We start from the raw sequence: 14,350 nt of genomic DNA, 5'->3' as shown, positions 1-14,350 counted from the left end.
CCACACTGTTCTCCAGCACGGCAGCTCCTCTGCTGGGCACCCTCCAGCCAAGATCCGCATGGGAAGGCTGTGCCAGCAGAACAGGCACAGGCCTAGGAGGAGGGCAGATCTTCCCCTGCCCTCTCCTGTTGCCAGATCCTCTGTAGCCCTCCCTCCTCTCTGTTAGATGCCAGTGGGTTGCCTGTGTATGAAGCGGAACAGGAGGCCATGGCATTCATCCAGACCTTTGTCAGCCTCTCTTGCCCGGTAACCGCAGCCCGTTGGATGGTGGCTGTGCCCTGCTGCTCCCGCAGGGCTCTGGTCCTGCTGGCCATGTGTCCCCCCCTCAGACACCCCATTGTCTCTCTGTCCCCTGGCTGCCAGATGAAGGACAGCAAGCTGAAGTTCCTCGAGAGCGTCTGCACCCCGTGCAGAAGTGCCACGGAACGCGGCTCATTGCTAGGCCTGGAGCTCTTCTGCCGCGGACACAAACTGGCAGAGAAGATCAAGGTGAGGGGCACCTGGTGCTCTGGGGAAGGGGGCAGGGAACCCTCGGGGAAGAGGGCAGTGCTTGCAGGGCGAGGAGCTGCCAGGTCCCAGCCCAGCTGTGCTTGACAGGAGCTGCTGAACGAGGAGCCCCAGAACCAGATGCGCACGGAGGTGCGGCTGCTCGCCTTCTCGGCCATCACTGCTCTCAGGTACCTGCTTATCCCTCTCAGGGACTCCAGCCCAGCACCCCGTAGCCCTGAGACACCGCTCCCATCACCAGTGTGCAGCTGGCCCTCTCTCTTTGCAGCTCTGTGGTGTCGGTGCTGCAGGACAGCACACAGCTGATGAGCTCCTGCTTTCGGAGTGTCCTCTGTCTTCCTCCAGAGGAGGACGTTATGACCCTGGAGGCTTCCCTCTATATTCAGGTAAGTGCTGGGTGATCTGCAGGAACCCCAGGCCCTCTGGGCTGCTCTTGACCACCCTGTGCTGCTTCACCATCAGAGATCCAAGGCATGGCAGGGTCTTGCTTTGCTTTCCCACCCTCCTCCCTCCATCCCCTTCCCAGGGCTGCCGTGCCTGCAGGACACTGCCTGTCCCTGGGTGTCCCAGACAGTGCGGACATCCTGCCCTATTAGTGATTGATGAGAGACAGGGAGACTGATTCGATGATCAGAATTCCATTTTACTCAGGTTTCCCAAAAACTTACATCCTATTTCAAACAGGTTAATAATTTCTACTACAATAATCAGGTTAAAAACCACACAGAAAGCTCATGCATTTTACAACAATTCTTTGCTTGCAGAAGTTGATTGAATCTTCTCTCTTCCCTTAAGCAGGTGTAATCCCATGTTCTGTAATTTTCCCAGTTCTGTTTGTTCCTGCCATGGCATTTTGGTTATCAAACTAGCTATGCTAATCAAGTCTGTTTGACTCTGTCTTGTGTATTCCCAGATCTCCCCCTTCTGTATTAACCAAGAACACCCCCTTGATGGCTTTATCAATTAATCTCTGCACACACTGAAGCAAGCAAGTATGATAACTAATACAATTATTATTAAAATCATTACATGCATTCCTATCCTAAGAAAATCTTTTAGCCAAGGGGTCAAACCCCAGCCACTAAACAGGTTATCTAGCCAAGATCCAGATTCTACTTTTAGTTTAAATACATTGTAAAATATAAGGAATGATTATAACAATACATAATATAATGCTTAATACATATAAGCTTGTTTTAACTAAATTTCTAATCTATTTATGGAGTCTTTAGCTTATAGGAGTTTATTCAACTATTCAAATCTATCCTCTGTTTGCAGGTTTTACACTTTCTTTCAGGGCTTAGGCTTCACGATTCTTGGAACATAAACTGAATCTGTTACTAGATTAAAAGGAACAGAAAAATTTTGAAAAGCTCCGACAACAGTAGCAAGTTCAATAATTTGAGGGGATTTAAGTCTGTCGTTGAACAATTCAAGAAATTAAAAACATACAGGGCTTTGCATAATCTTTCAGCAAGAGTGTCCCTGGCTCCCCCCTTTTTTTGTAACAGAAGACGTTTCAGAGAGCCATGGGCGTGTTCTATAACTGACTGTCCTGTAGGTTAGTGAGGTATACCTCTTTTGTGGGTGATACCCCATAAGGAGAAGAAGTTTGCAACTCTACAGGAAATGTATGCGGGTCCATTATCTGTCTTAATCTGTTGCAGAATTCCTAAGGTGGCAAAGGCAGCAGCGAAATGACGGCAGGTGTCTTTCCCTGTCTCTCCCGTGTGAGCTGAGGCAAACAGAGCACCTGAAAAGGTATCGACAGAAGCATGCACAAATTTCAAGTGGCTGAATTCAGGAATGTGTGTCACATCTGTTTGCCAAATTTGTAGGCTCTGTAGACCTCTCGGGTTGACCCCTGTGTTCACATTAGGAAGGGAGCAACGCTGACAGTCAGGGCATATAGAAATTATATTAGAGGCTTGTGCTGGAGTTAATTCGAAAAGTCTTACCAAAGCTCCAGCATTTTGGTGAAAAAAGGAGTGACTCAGTTCAGCTTGCTCTATTTTGTTAGGCAAAACATGCTGCACTGATAAGGTTAACAAGTCTGCCTGGGTGTTACCTTCAGTGAGAAAGCTGGGTAGACTGGAATGTGACCTGATATGCATCACAAAGTAAGGAGCTGTAATTTTGTCTAACAGGGAGACCAGCAGTTTTAACCAGGAAAAAAGAATATAATTTTTAACATTTTTCACAACAGAATTCTCTGCTCTCTGTACAATCGCTGAAACATATGCGGAGTCAGTAATCAGATTAAAAGGTGTGCTGAATTTCTGAAACACTCTGACCACGGCAGCTAACTCCACTATTTGTGGAGACCCTTCAACAACAGCAATATCAGATTGCCAAGTTCCAGTTTCAGGGTCCCTCCATACAATCACTGATTTATGGGTTTTCCCAGACCCATCTGTGAATATTGTCATAGCTTGCAAAGGACTCTTCTCACTTCTCTTTGGCTTGGGGATTAAATTAAAACACAATAATTTGTGTTTAGGCGGATGGATAGATATCTGCCCTGGGTAATTTGTTAAAGCAATTTGCAATTTTTCAGACATCTGTAGCAACCAATTCAAATAAAACATTGTGAGAGGTAGATAGATACGATCAAAATCTTTCCCAGCCAAAGAGGTCAGTCTTTGACGAGCCTTGACAATCAGCATGGCCATAAGTTCATCTTGCATGGGAATAATCTTGGGCATATTGTTAGGCAAAAAGACCCATTTGATAATTAGCAGAGGGTCTGGTTTTTCTGAGTCCCACTGAAATATTAAGGCATAAGGCTGTTTGTTGGGATTTAGAATGATTAGCCACAAGGGCAGTTCAGGAGCCCACCTGGCTAATTGCCTCTGAGAGATAGCATCAGCTGCCTTTTGAAGCGCAATTTGTGCTTCTCTGTTTAAGCTGTCTGGGTGATAAGAGGTTGGGCTCTCCTCCCAGGAGGGCAAACAATGACTCTAAATCTGCATTTGAAATCCCAAGCAAGGGACGGACCCAATTTATTGTTCCCAGCAATTTTTGTGCATCATGTAAAGTTTTGATTTCCATTGAAATTTGCAAGGGTTGTGTAGAAATAGGATGCATGCCTATTCACCAGCCCAAATATTTCCAGGGAAATGTCTTTTGAACTAAAAATCAAACTGGTGATCACAATCTTTGTCAAAAGCATGTAAGTTTAACAGGCTATATCTGAGCACTAGAAACAATTCTCAGTAAATATCATGATAGTCAGGAAATCATCATATATCCTTATTCTCAGTGGCAGTAAGCTACTGTGCTCTAATTGTTCAGGTGGATTAAACTTATATACACACATTAATAGTTGAATTTGTGCATTATTTCTGATGCATCTTGATGGATCACATTGACAGCAAATACCTCATCTTTTATGAGATGCACAGTACTACAGTATCTCACATTCAACACATTTGCATTCAACCTAGGTTTGATGACAAACTAAACAAGAGAAGGAGAGAAGCAGTTCTGCGTTAAGTTCTCACTCAAAGGCTGTAACTATTTGTTTAGAGTTCATCAAGAACAGTTTAAAAGACTGAAAACATAAAAGAAGAGCTTTCTGCAGTCTTCTCAGCAGGGGTGCCATCCTCTGCTTCCCCTTTCCTGTTAAGAACTTAAGAGACATTAATTTACCAAACTTGTTTTTTTACTTTTTTTTTCTTTTTTTTTTTCTTTTTTTTTTTTTTCAGGTTAGTTTTAAAGTCGCACAAGTTAATGATGAAAAGAACAGGGCATATGCCTTTATTAATATTCAGCTCTTTATTAAAGTGATCAGCTCTTTATTAAAGTCATCAGCAGGATTGCAGAGTCCAAAGGAGCAGGTGTTGTTGCAGTTCTTCGCTCAGCTGCCCGCAGTAGGTGCCAAGTCCTTGTCTCCACAGGAACAGCTAGAAGCTCTCTCTGGTCAACCATTAGAGGGTAGAGTGGTGAGGGATCTGTCACTGGAGTCCAGCATAGCAGATGTCCACTCTTTTCCCTCAGGGAAAAACAAGACTTTCCCATTCTCTGTCTCAGTCACTTGAGTTCCCCGGTGTCGGAGTCTAGAACATCCCTCTGGCCGCCCTGGAGGGTTTGGAGACTGGACAGGGGGGTCTGGGATCTGTACAGGGGGGTCAGTTAGACCCACACAGAGCCCAGGAGGACACTGACTCTGATCCCTGTCCATGGGAGTGAACACTCACATGCAGGAAGAATCACAAATCCTAAGAATTTGAAATAAGTAGTGGATGGTTTATTATAGAATATAAATATAGAAATTAGGATTCTTAGCATATGGGGCTGAAGAGACAAGATGGAGGAATTGGGGAGTGGCCCCTGTCCTCCTTGTTCTTGTTCTCGTCCCCCATCTTGTGCTGAGTTGGGTTTTAGAGATTGGTTTAGAGTAGAACTGACATGTTAGTATAGGTAATAGGTATTGGTAAAATTTTGTAAATAAAAAATACGTCTCGGACAGTGGTTGGGTCAAGGGGACTGTACATAAGGTGCGGGGCTCTCTGATCCACCCAGTCTGCCGCGTGTCCTGCTCTGCGAAGACACCCTGCAGAGCTGAGAAAGAACTAAGATAAGGTACCCTGCCAGGGAAGTGCCTGGCAGAGTTGAAAAAGGACTGAGATAATGTAGAATAAATAACCTTGGAAATGTGCACCGGCGGACTCAGTTTGTCGTCTCTACCTCTGGTGTGAAACACTTAGGGCAAAGAGAAGACAGAAAACCTTATTACCTCTGGGAACAGCAACCTAGGGGAAACTCCTAGGGAACAGCAACCTTGGGAGACCCTTATTACCTTGGGGAACACCAACCCCAAGGAGAATCTCAGGAAAACTACAACCCTGAGACCCCGGTTCCCATTTTATTCAGACTCCTCATAGGTCATGGTGAGTCTTCAAACCAGGCCAGGGGGTGCGTCCACTTCTTGCTCGGCCAGGACACCCTCTAATTCTCCTCTGATGCATCTAGCTTCCCATCTTGGGGTGCAGTTCCTCTCAAAAAAGCCCTCCCAGGATTCACAGGGTTGGTTTTATTTGCATATACAAATGCATATGCATTTGTCCTGGTCGAAGCAGAGGTATTCCTGCTGAAGGAGGTAGTTACAGAGAACAATGACAGGGCTATCTAGGCATGGGCTGCTTCTTTTCACATTTTAATGAGGTAGGAAAATGCTGTCCAGCAACTTTCCTTCGGGGCAGCTTCCCTCCGTCCTCAAACTTGCTGGGGTGTGGGGATAACCTCTGGCTGGGAGGGGGTCAGCCGCTTCGAGGGACAGCAGCCTCACCCCAGCTATGGGGTTCTCTGCAAAAAGGAAAAACCCCACTTTTCTAAAAGGCTGGGTGACAGCACAAATTGGGAGGAGCGGGAGGTTGCATTCTGAGAGCTCAGAGCTCTTTTAATATGCTAATGGGTGCTCTGTGTTTTCCTCTGGGGGGATGGTGCAGCTGTCTCGCTATGGGGGGCAAGGACAGGGACAGCCCAGGCCCCTCCAGGACCGGGAAACTTGTTCATAACAAATCCCCCCTTTATTTCTCTGATTGGGCTGAAGACCTCATCAATTTACAGTCTCCTACTGGGCGTTCTCTTAGTAGATACTGCTTTGGCCTTTTCTTGACAGTTAATTTTAGGTCTCCTGGTCTCTCGATTGCTGTCTGCGTAGAAGAGGTGGCAGGTGGTCCTGTTGGGCCTAGTCCGGCATCAGCGGGCCGTACTGGTCCTGTAATTCCAGTAACGTGGGTCTGACTTCTTTCTGGAGTTCGCACTGCGGTATGTGTGGTGAGCAACACCTGGAAGGGACTTCCATATTTTTTTCTTGAAAGTTTCAGAATTACAGAATTACAGAATCACTAGGCTGGAAGAGACCTCTAGGATCAAATCTAACTCTAACTAAACGATGTCACTAAGTGCTACATCCAGTCCCTTCTTACACACATCTAGGCATGGTGACTTTACTACTTCTCTAGGCAGAAAATTTTTTTGGCACCACTTAAGACTGTGTCTTCTCGTTCTATCAGTTGCTGCTTGAAGAACGAGACTAACTCTCACCTTACTGTAACTACCTTTCAGGGAGTTGTAGAGTGATAAGGTTACTTCTGAATCTCTTTTTCTCTAGGCCAAACAACTTCAGCTCTTCCAGCTAGTATTTATAGGGCTGGTGTTCTAAGCTTCTCACTAGCTTTGTTGCTTTCTTTTGACACGCTCAAGCATCTTAATGTCTTTTTTAAACTGAGTGGCTCAGAATTGGACACAGTACTCAAGGCATGGCCTCACCAATGCTATGTGCAAGGAAAGGATGACCTTTCTGCTCCTGCTGGCCACACTATTCTCAATACAGCCCACTATACTGTTGGCTTTGGCCATCAGGGCATACTGCTGGCTCATATTTAGTTGGTTATCAACTAGCACTTTCAGGTCTTTTTCTGCTTGGGTACTGTCTAGCTACACTACCTTCAACTTGTAAGGTTGCAGGGGGTTATTGTGGCTAAAATGCAACACCTGGGATTTGGACTTATTAAACGTTATCTTCTTGGATTTTGCTTATCTATCTAATCATTTTAGGTTTCTCTACAGAGTCTTCTTACTCTCTAACAGATGGACACGTGCTCTCAGCTTAGTGTCATCTGTAAATTTACTAATGAAGGACTCAATACTTTCATCTGTGTTATTAATAAATATAATAAATAGAACTGGCTTCAGCACAGACTTTTGAGGGACACCACTGGTGGCTGGTTGCCTGCTGGATGCAGCACTATTCGTTACTACTCTCTGGGCTTGGGTATCTAGCCAGTTCTTAACTTAGCAAAGAGTGTTCTTGTATAAGCTGTGGGAAACAGTGTCAAAGACTTTGCTGAAGTCTGAATAGACAACATAAACAACTTTTCATGTATCTACCAGGCAGGTCACCTGGTCAGAGAAGGAGGCTAGTGGGGTCGAACACTACTTACTTCTCTTAAGCTCATGCTGGCTGGGTCTGATACTCTGTTTATCTCATCAGTGCTGCACAATAGCTCTCAGTATAAACTGCTTTATCATCTTACTCGGTACTTTGGTCAGGCTAACTGGCATATAATTACTAGGCTCTTCTCTACTCTTTATGAATGGGAATTACATTGGCTAGCTCTCAGTCATCTAGAACTTCACTAGTGAGTTGAGACTGTTGGTAGATGATAGAGTGGCTTTGCAAACTTATCAGTTAGCTCTCTTATCTCTTTGGGATGGATTTCATGTGAGTGGGCATTCAAGCAAATTACTACTTCTCTGACTACTTTGTTTTTGATAACAGGAGGACTATTCTGTTCTTTAAAAATATCTACTGACTCAGTATGACCACTGTCTTGAAGACAAGCTGTCTTCTCACTAAAGACAGCAGCAAAACAAAGCTTAAAGCACTTCTGCTTTCTCTTTGTCTGCAATTACTAATTTTCTTCTTACTTTGAATCATGTTCTAGATTGGCTAGGGGTTCTCTAGCGAGAAACTGCATAGGGTGATTAATTCTAAGTCATTTGTGTTCATTATTTTAGAGTCAGTCAACTAGTGTTAAGTCTTCTGGCTTAGCAATTTTTCTTTTGCAGGATCAACCTTTTAGACTTCTTTTATTAGGGTAGCTGTTACTGCAACTGTTTGCAGGCAAGTTGGTTATCTCTTAACTACTGGGTCTAGTAGTTTTGAGAGGTAGACCGTAGACTTTGATTCTCACTATCAGGGATCTATAGTCTCTCATGCTTTGCTGCTTTTATTTTTTTTTCTTGGTCTGAATTTTAGCTGGTGTCTATTAAGGGCATCTTATGGTCTCTTGGGTGTCACAGTCTATTTTTTTTATTTTTGCTATCTGGACTATCCGGGCTTCTTCTGGAGTGAACAGAACTATTAGAATAGAGTTTAACTCTCTCTAGAAATAACTATTTGGCCTCAGAAGCTGGTCTAGCTGGTTAGACATTCCAATGGGGTCTTCTACTAAACCCTCTCTCTTTCTTAGAGTCTTGGGCTTCAGGGGCTGTGAAAGGTGCATTTATAAATTTTAATCTTTTAAATTAATCTATAGGAACTTTTCTAAGGGGAAAGACCTCCTCTGTTCTTGGTGCTTTGGATTGGGTGTTGTAATCTGTCTCTTCCTCTAAAACACCAGGTAGAGGGAGCAGTAGTGGAGACAGGCCAAGAGAAACACTGGGCAGGGGTGGTTCCCACTCCCAAGTGGGGAAGTGAGGGTATCACAATTGGTGAAGGGGAACTGTTGGAGAGGTTAAGGAAGAGACTGGAGGTACAGCTGGGGTAGGAGGGAGAGTTTGCATATTTTCACATTTTCATTACTTATAGTTTTCTAGCCAGCAGGCTGCATAAGATAGTGGTTTTACATCAGGGTCTTCTTGGGCTTAGAGATGTTGGTTTAAGTGGTTACACATTTACTGAATTCAGGTCTTACACTATGACTACTCTCTTTGTAATTTTAATCTCAGCTATATTCTTTTACTATAATATGTCATCTTAACTTTATCTGGACTCTTTGTGGTCTTTTAAGGATATTATTGGTCTGACAATTGTTCTAGGGGGATGTTAGGGAGAATCTTCTTTACTGTCCTTTTGGAAGGGTCTGCTTGTTTACTATAACATCATCTCAGTTTTTAGGCCTTAAAATAAAAGGAAAAACGAAGTACTTTAACAGTGCTTCAATCTAAACTGGAATATTCTGATTGGCAATCTAAACTTTAAGATAACTAAAGGTTGTCTGATCTCTCACAACTAAACATTCTGAATCTCTTTGCTGAACTTTAAAGGGTCAGAATATAATTTCTTGGCAACCCACTTTTGACACTTTTTCGTCTGTCTCTTTTTAAAACTCTCTCTTGGCTATGACACTTACTACTATGAATCACACCCATTGTTTTCTGCTAAGGGTATCTCTCTTAACTTTTCGACTTAAGTCTGAACTTCTTTCTAGGCTTTCTAGGCTTGGACCCCTTCTGAGTCTTGTTTGAACTCTCTAACTTCACAAGGCTTAGGAGGCTTGAACTCCCTGCCAGGCTGAGGTCGAACGTCCTGCCGAGCCTCACACCTGAACTCCGGCCGAGTCCCCTTCGCCTCCCTTTCCTACAAGGCTTAGGAGGCTTGAACTCCCTGCCAGGCTGAGGTCGAACATCCTGCCGAGCCTCACACCTGAACTCCGGCCAAGCCCCCCTTGCCCCCTAGGCTTAGGAGACTCGAACTCCCTGCCGGGGTGAGGTCGAACGTCCTGCCGAGCCTCACACCCGAACTCCGGCCGAGTCCCCTTCGCCTCCCTTTTTGTTTATCTGGCTGCTCTTTTTGTTTGCCTTTTTTTGCTCATAAATCTTGCTTTCCTTCTTGCTTGCCTGTCTGCTTTCTTGTCTGTTTCCTCACCTTTATGCCTGCTTTCCTGCTTGCTAATGATATCTTACTTGCTTGCCCAGATATGTTTAAACTCTCTTGGGGACAGCCCACCTGCCTCCTGGGACATCATGCCCTATCCTGCCAGGGACTTCCCACTTGGGACTTCCCTATTAGGGATCTTCCTTGCCTGCCTGTCAGGGCATCCTGCCCTGCCCGAGACTTTCTACCTGCCCTGCCAGGGACTTTTTCTCACCTGCCTACTGGGGCATCTTGTTTTGCCATGCCGGGGACATTACCTTGCACCTGCTCTGCCGGGGATCTTTCCTCGTCTGCCTGATGGGGCATCTTGCCGTGCCAGGGATCCTCTTTCAATTCCCTTCTGGAGCAGCCCTGCCAGGGACCTCTCACCTGCCCTGCTGGGGATCTTCTCTCATCTGCCTTCTGGAGTAACCCTGCCAGAGACCTCTCACCTGCCCTGCTGGGGTCTCCTCTCACCTGCCTTCTGGGGCAGCCCTGCCAGGGACATTACCTTCCCTGTTGGGGATCTCCTCTCATCTGCCTTCTGGGGCAGCCCTGCCAGGGACCTCTCACCTGCCCTGCCGAGGATCTTACCTCACACCTCAAGAGCCTTTGCACGCTCGATGGGGCCCTCCCCCAAGGAGGCACCTCAGTCACTCTTCTATGCCATTCGCTTCCCGCCCGTTCTCGGCCGGCCCCCTCTCGGGTGTCTGGAAATGCGATACTAGGGGGTCCACTTTCGCTCTGGGGGTCCGAGCTGCCGGCCCCCATCTCACTCAAGCACTCATTCACTCACCTCCCATTTCCGCCACGGATTTATCTCACCCATCTGGCGTTCTTCTGCTTTGCTTGGTCTCACGATGATCCCAGGGCCGATCCAGCGCTGATCCCAGGGCCGATCCTGCGTTCTTCTGTGCTGCTTGGTCCCACGCTGATGACAAGGTCCGGGGGTAGCCAGCGATTCCCAAGGATCCCTCGAAGCAGATGATCGTCTTCTTCGGGGGTGGTCCTTTGTGGGCGCGGCTATCCCGGACGAGTCCCCAATTGAAAAGAACAGGGCATGTGCCTTTATTAATATTCAGCTCTTTATTAAAGTGATCAGCTCATTATTAAAATCATCAGCAGGATTGCAAAGTCCGATCGGAGTTTTCCACACTACTGCAGCCATCTGAAGGAGCAGGTGCTGTCCCAGTGGATGCTGAGTCCTTGTTCCCATAGAAACAGCTGGCAGTTCTCTCTGGTCAACCATCAGAAGGCAGAGCACTGGCAGTCAGCTCTTTGCCCTCAGGGAAAAGTTTCAAGAGTTTCCCATTCTCTGCATCAGCCAGCTCAGCTGGCCAGTTCCCATTCCATTCAGGCTCCTCACAGGTCATGGCCAATCTTCAAACCAGGCCAGGAGGTGCATCCACTCCCCGCTCAGCCAGGGCACTATCCAATTCTCTTCTGACAAATCCAGCTTCCTGTCCTGGGGTGCAGTTTCCCCAAAAAAAACCTCCCAGGATCCACGGGGGCGGCCCTGCCCTATCTGCATATCCAAATGCATATGCATTTGTCCTGGTCATAGCCGAAGTTACTCTTGCTAAATGAGGTAGTTACAAAGGACAATAGGGCTATCTAGGTGTGGGCAGCTTCTTTTCACATTTCAATTAGGTAGGGAAAAGTTGCCAGGCAACTTTCCTTCAGGGCAGCTCTCCCTGCTCAGATTGTCTGGGGTGTGGGGGGGGTGTTACTCTAGCCAGGAGAGGGTCAGTTGTGGGGTGGTTGTTTTGTTGTTTTGTTGTTTTTGTTGTTTTGTTTTTTTGTTTTGTTTTTTTTTCTTTCGTTCCTAACAGCGGGAAGGGAGCTCCTCCACACGGGAACCAGCAGCAAAGCACTGGAGCCCCTCGTTCTTGGCCACAGCCCAAATTCTGGGAGGGAATAACAGAGTTATTCACGTGCATTGGTGCGTCAGCACTGCAGGTGCTGTGCCTGCAAACACATGGCTCGAGATGTGCAAAGGAATTCTGCAACTCTTGACTGGATCAGGATGTCACCAGTGCTGAACTCCAGTTTAGCCCAAAGCAACCACTTTACACCTCTGCTGGTCTCTGCTAGATCTTTTTCTTCAGGGTTTCCAGACAAAAGCAAACAGAGGAGGAGCCTACATTTTCATTGTTTATCCAAAATGTATCTCATTTTGCTGTACATTCCTCTTTTAGGATGTGTTATCTGCTTAACAAGGAAAAGAAAAAAGGAAAAAACAGGGAAAAAAGAAAGGGAGAACTAAAAACAAACATGTAGTGAAAAATCTTCTGTAACTTTAGATTAAGAGGTAGCTGATCTTCTTAAAAAGACAACTAAATTACTTTGTGAATGTTTTGATGGCATGGATCCATCTCACTGACCTCAGTATCCTTTTTTAAAAGTATATGGGTTTTCTTTCCAATATTAGGTTATTTGAAATTGTTGTTGAAGCATTAAGAAACTGGCCTATGGATTGTGCATGACTGTATCTTGAGGGTAAAAAATATTACAGTTTGACACTTTGACCTAGAGTTGCAACTGAAAGTTGTAAATCCCAGTGGATTGTGTGACAGCAGCCTTTCCTTGAGAATTTGCAGCATCACAAAGACTTCATCAGTGGGCTTGGGGGTGCTTGGAGCTTTGTCCTGTTCCACTCTGGGATGTCATGAAACAGGACTTCACCTGCCAACATGCCAGGTCACGTTCTGCCACCCCAGCTCCTTGGACCCTGTATCCCCCAAAGCAGACACAAAGTGTTTCTGCTGCTCCTCCCTCGACACAAATCCACAGAGCTGGGATTTTCCCAAGTCTCGTGTCTCAATTGCTCCATATTCCTAAAGAACCAGCAGAGTCCATCCCGATAAATACAGTGAGTTACACGGATGGTGTAACTTCCTGCCTAGAAATCCTGAAACTGCTTCTGAATGATGCTCCCTTCAGCTCTTGGACACCTACTCACACTGAGCTGGGAAAAATTGCCCTGGCCACTGGCTTACAAGTGAGTTATTCCAAACTTAGAACTCTGTGGGAAATCTCTATTCATCCCTATCCTTTTAGTATATCCATACATGGGGGTGTGCATGGATGTGTCTTGTGCAAAGAGGGAGGAGTGTGCAAGCAACGTGACTGACACTTTCACTCTGTGTTCATTCCATACCCATGGGTACAAAGACATTATGGAAACCCTGGCACATACACACCCTTCTGTCCCTGCAGACAGAGACATCCCAGAGCCCCTGGCACACACAGACCCTTCTGTCCATGGGTACAGACACATCCCAGAGCCCCTGGCACACACAGACCCTTCTGTCCATGCACACAGAGACATCCCAGAGCCCCTGGCACACACAGACCCTTCTGTCCCTGCACACAGAGACATCCCAGAGCCCCTGGCACACACAGACCCTTCTGTCCATGCACACAGAGACATCCCAGAGCCCCTGGCACACACAGACCCTTCTGTCCATGGGTACAGACACATCCCAGAGCCCCTGGCACACACAGACCCTTCTGTCCATGCACACAGAGACATCCCAGAGCCCCTGGCACACACAGACCCTTCTGTCCATGCACACAGACACATCCCAGAGCCCCTGGCACACACACACCCTTCTGTCCATGCACACAAAGACATCCCAGAGCCCCTGGCACACACAGACCCCTCTGTCCCTGGAGGACGCAGCACAGCGGGTGGAGCCGGTTGGTGGCAGCGAGTCCCGCACAGCAGGCCAGACCCAGCTCCAGCCCTGCCAGGCCCTGACAAGGCTCAGTGCCGGCTCCTCTGCAATGGGAAAGCCCTTCAGCCTTGTCCCTGCCCACAGGGGCACTGCTGGCCTGGCAGCACAGCTTGTTTTCCCCACAGGCTGCAGGAGATGAGAACACAACACTGGCAAACACTGACTGCAAGCCACAGCTCTGGGTGCGCCCCATTGTCACCATGAGATTCTCCCAGTATTCTGAGCGTTCATACTAAGTAGAAGTGTGCACCTTCTCACGCTCATTCATGTAAACAAGGAGATTGTGTTTTGTAAATATTGCTATTGTTTTGAATTCCTTCTCCAAGAGAAGGGGAGGTTGAATGACAGTCCCTCTGACCAATGTGGTTGAGCAGTGGGAATGCCACTCTCCAATCCATGGGCACCTTGCTAAAAGTATATAATAGGAAGTAATAAACAAAGCAGGAGATTCTCCCTGCTGCTCTGATCTCCCCAGATTCGTGGCTCTGTGTGTCTTTTAGGGCGAGGCTCCCAGTGACACCCCATGAACCTCAGCCCTGGTACCACTGCCTGCCCCAAGCTTCAGGGGATGCAGTGGGAGCCCGGCTGGGCTCTGCCCTGGGGCCATCCTGCAGGGACAGCTGCAAACAGGGAGCATTTCCTTGCCACAAACAGCCAAGCCAGGGGTGCAGGGCAGCTGCTCCAGCCCGCACTGCACTGCTGTGTGCTGTGCCCTGGGGCTGGGGCTCCCTGCAGA

The sequence above is a fragment of the Prinia subflava genome, chromosome 26 (genome assembly GCF_021018805.1).
Source record: "Prinia subflava isolate CZ2003 ecotype Zambia chromosome 26, Cam_Psub_1.2, whole genome shotgun sequence".
Lineage (NCBI taxonomy): Eukaryota > Metazoa > Chordata > Aves > Passeriformes > Cisticolidae > Prinia > Prinia subflava.
Note: the sequence above shows the minus strand (reverse complement) of the source record.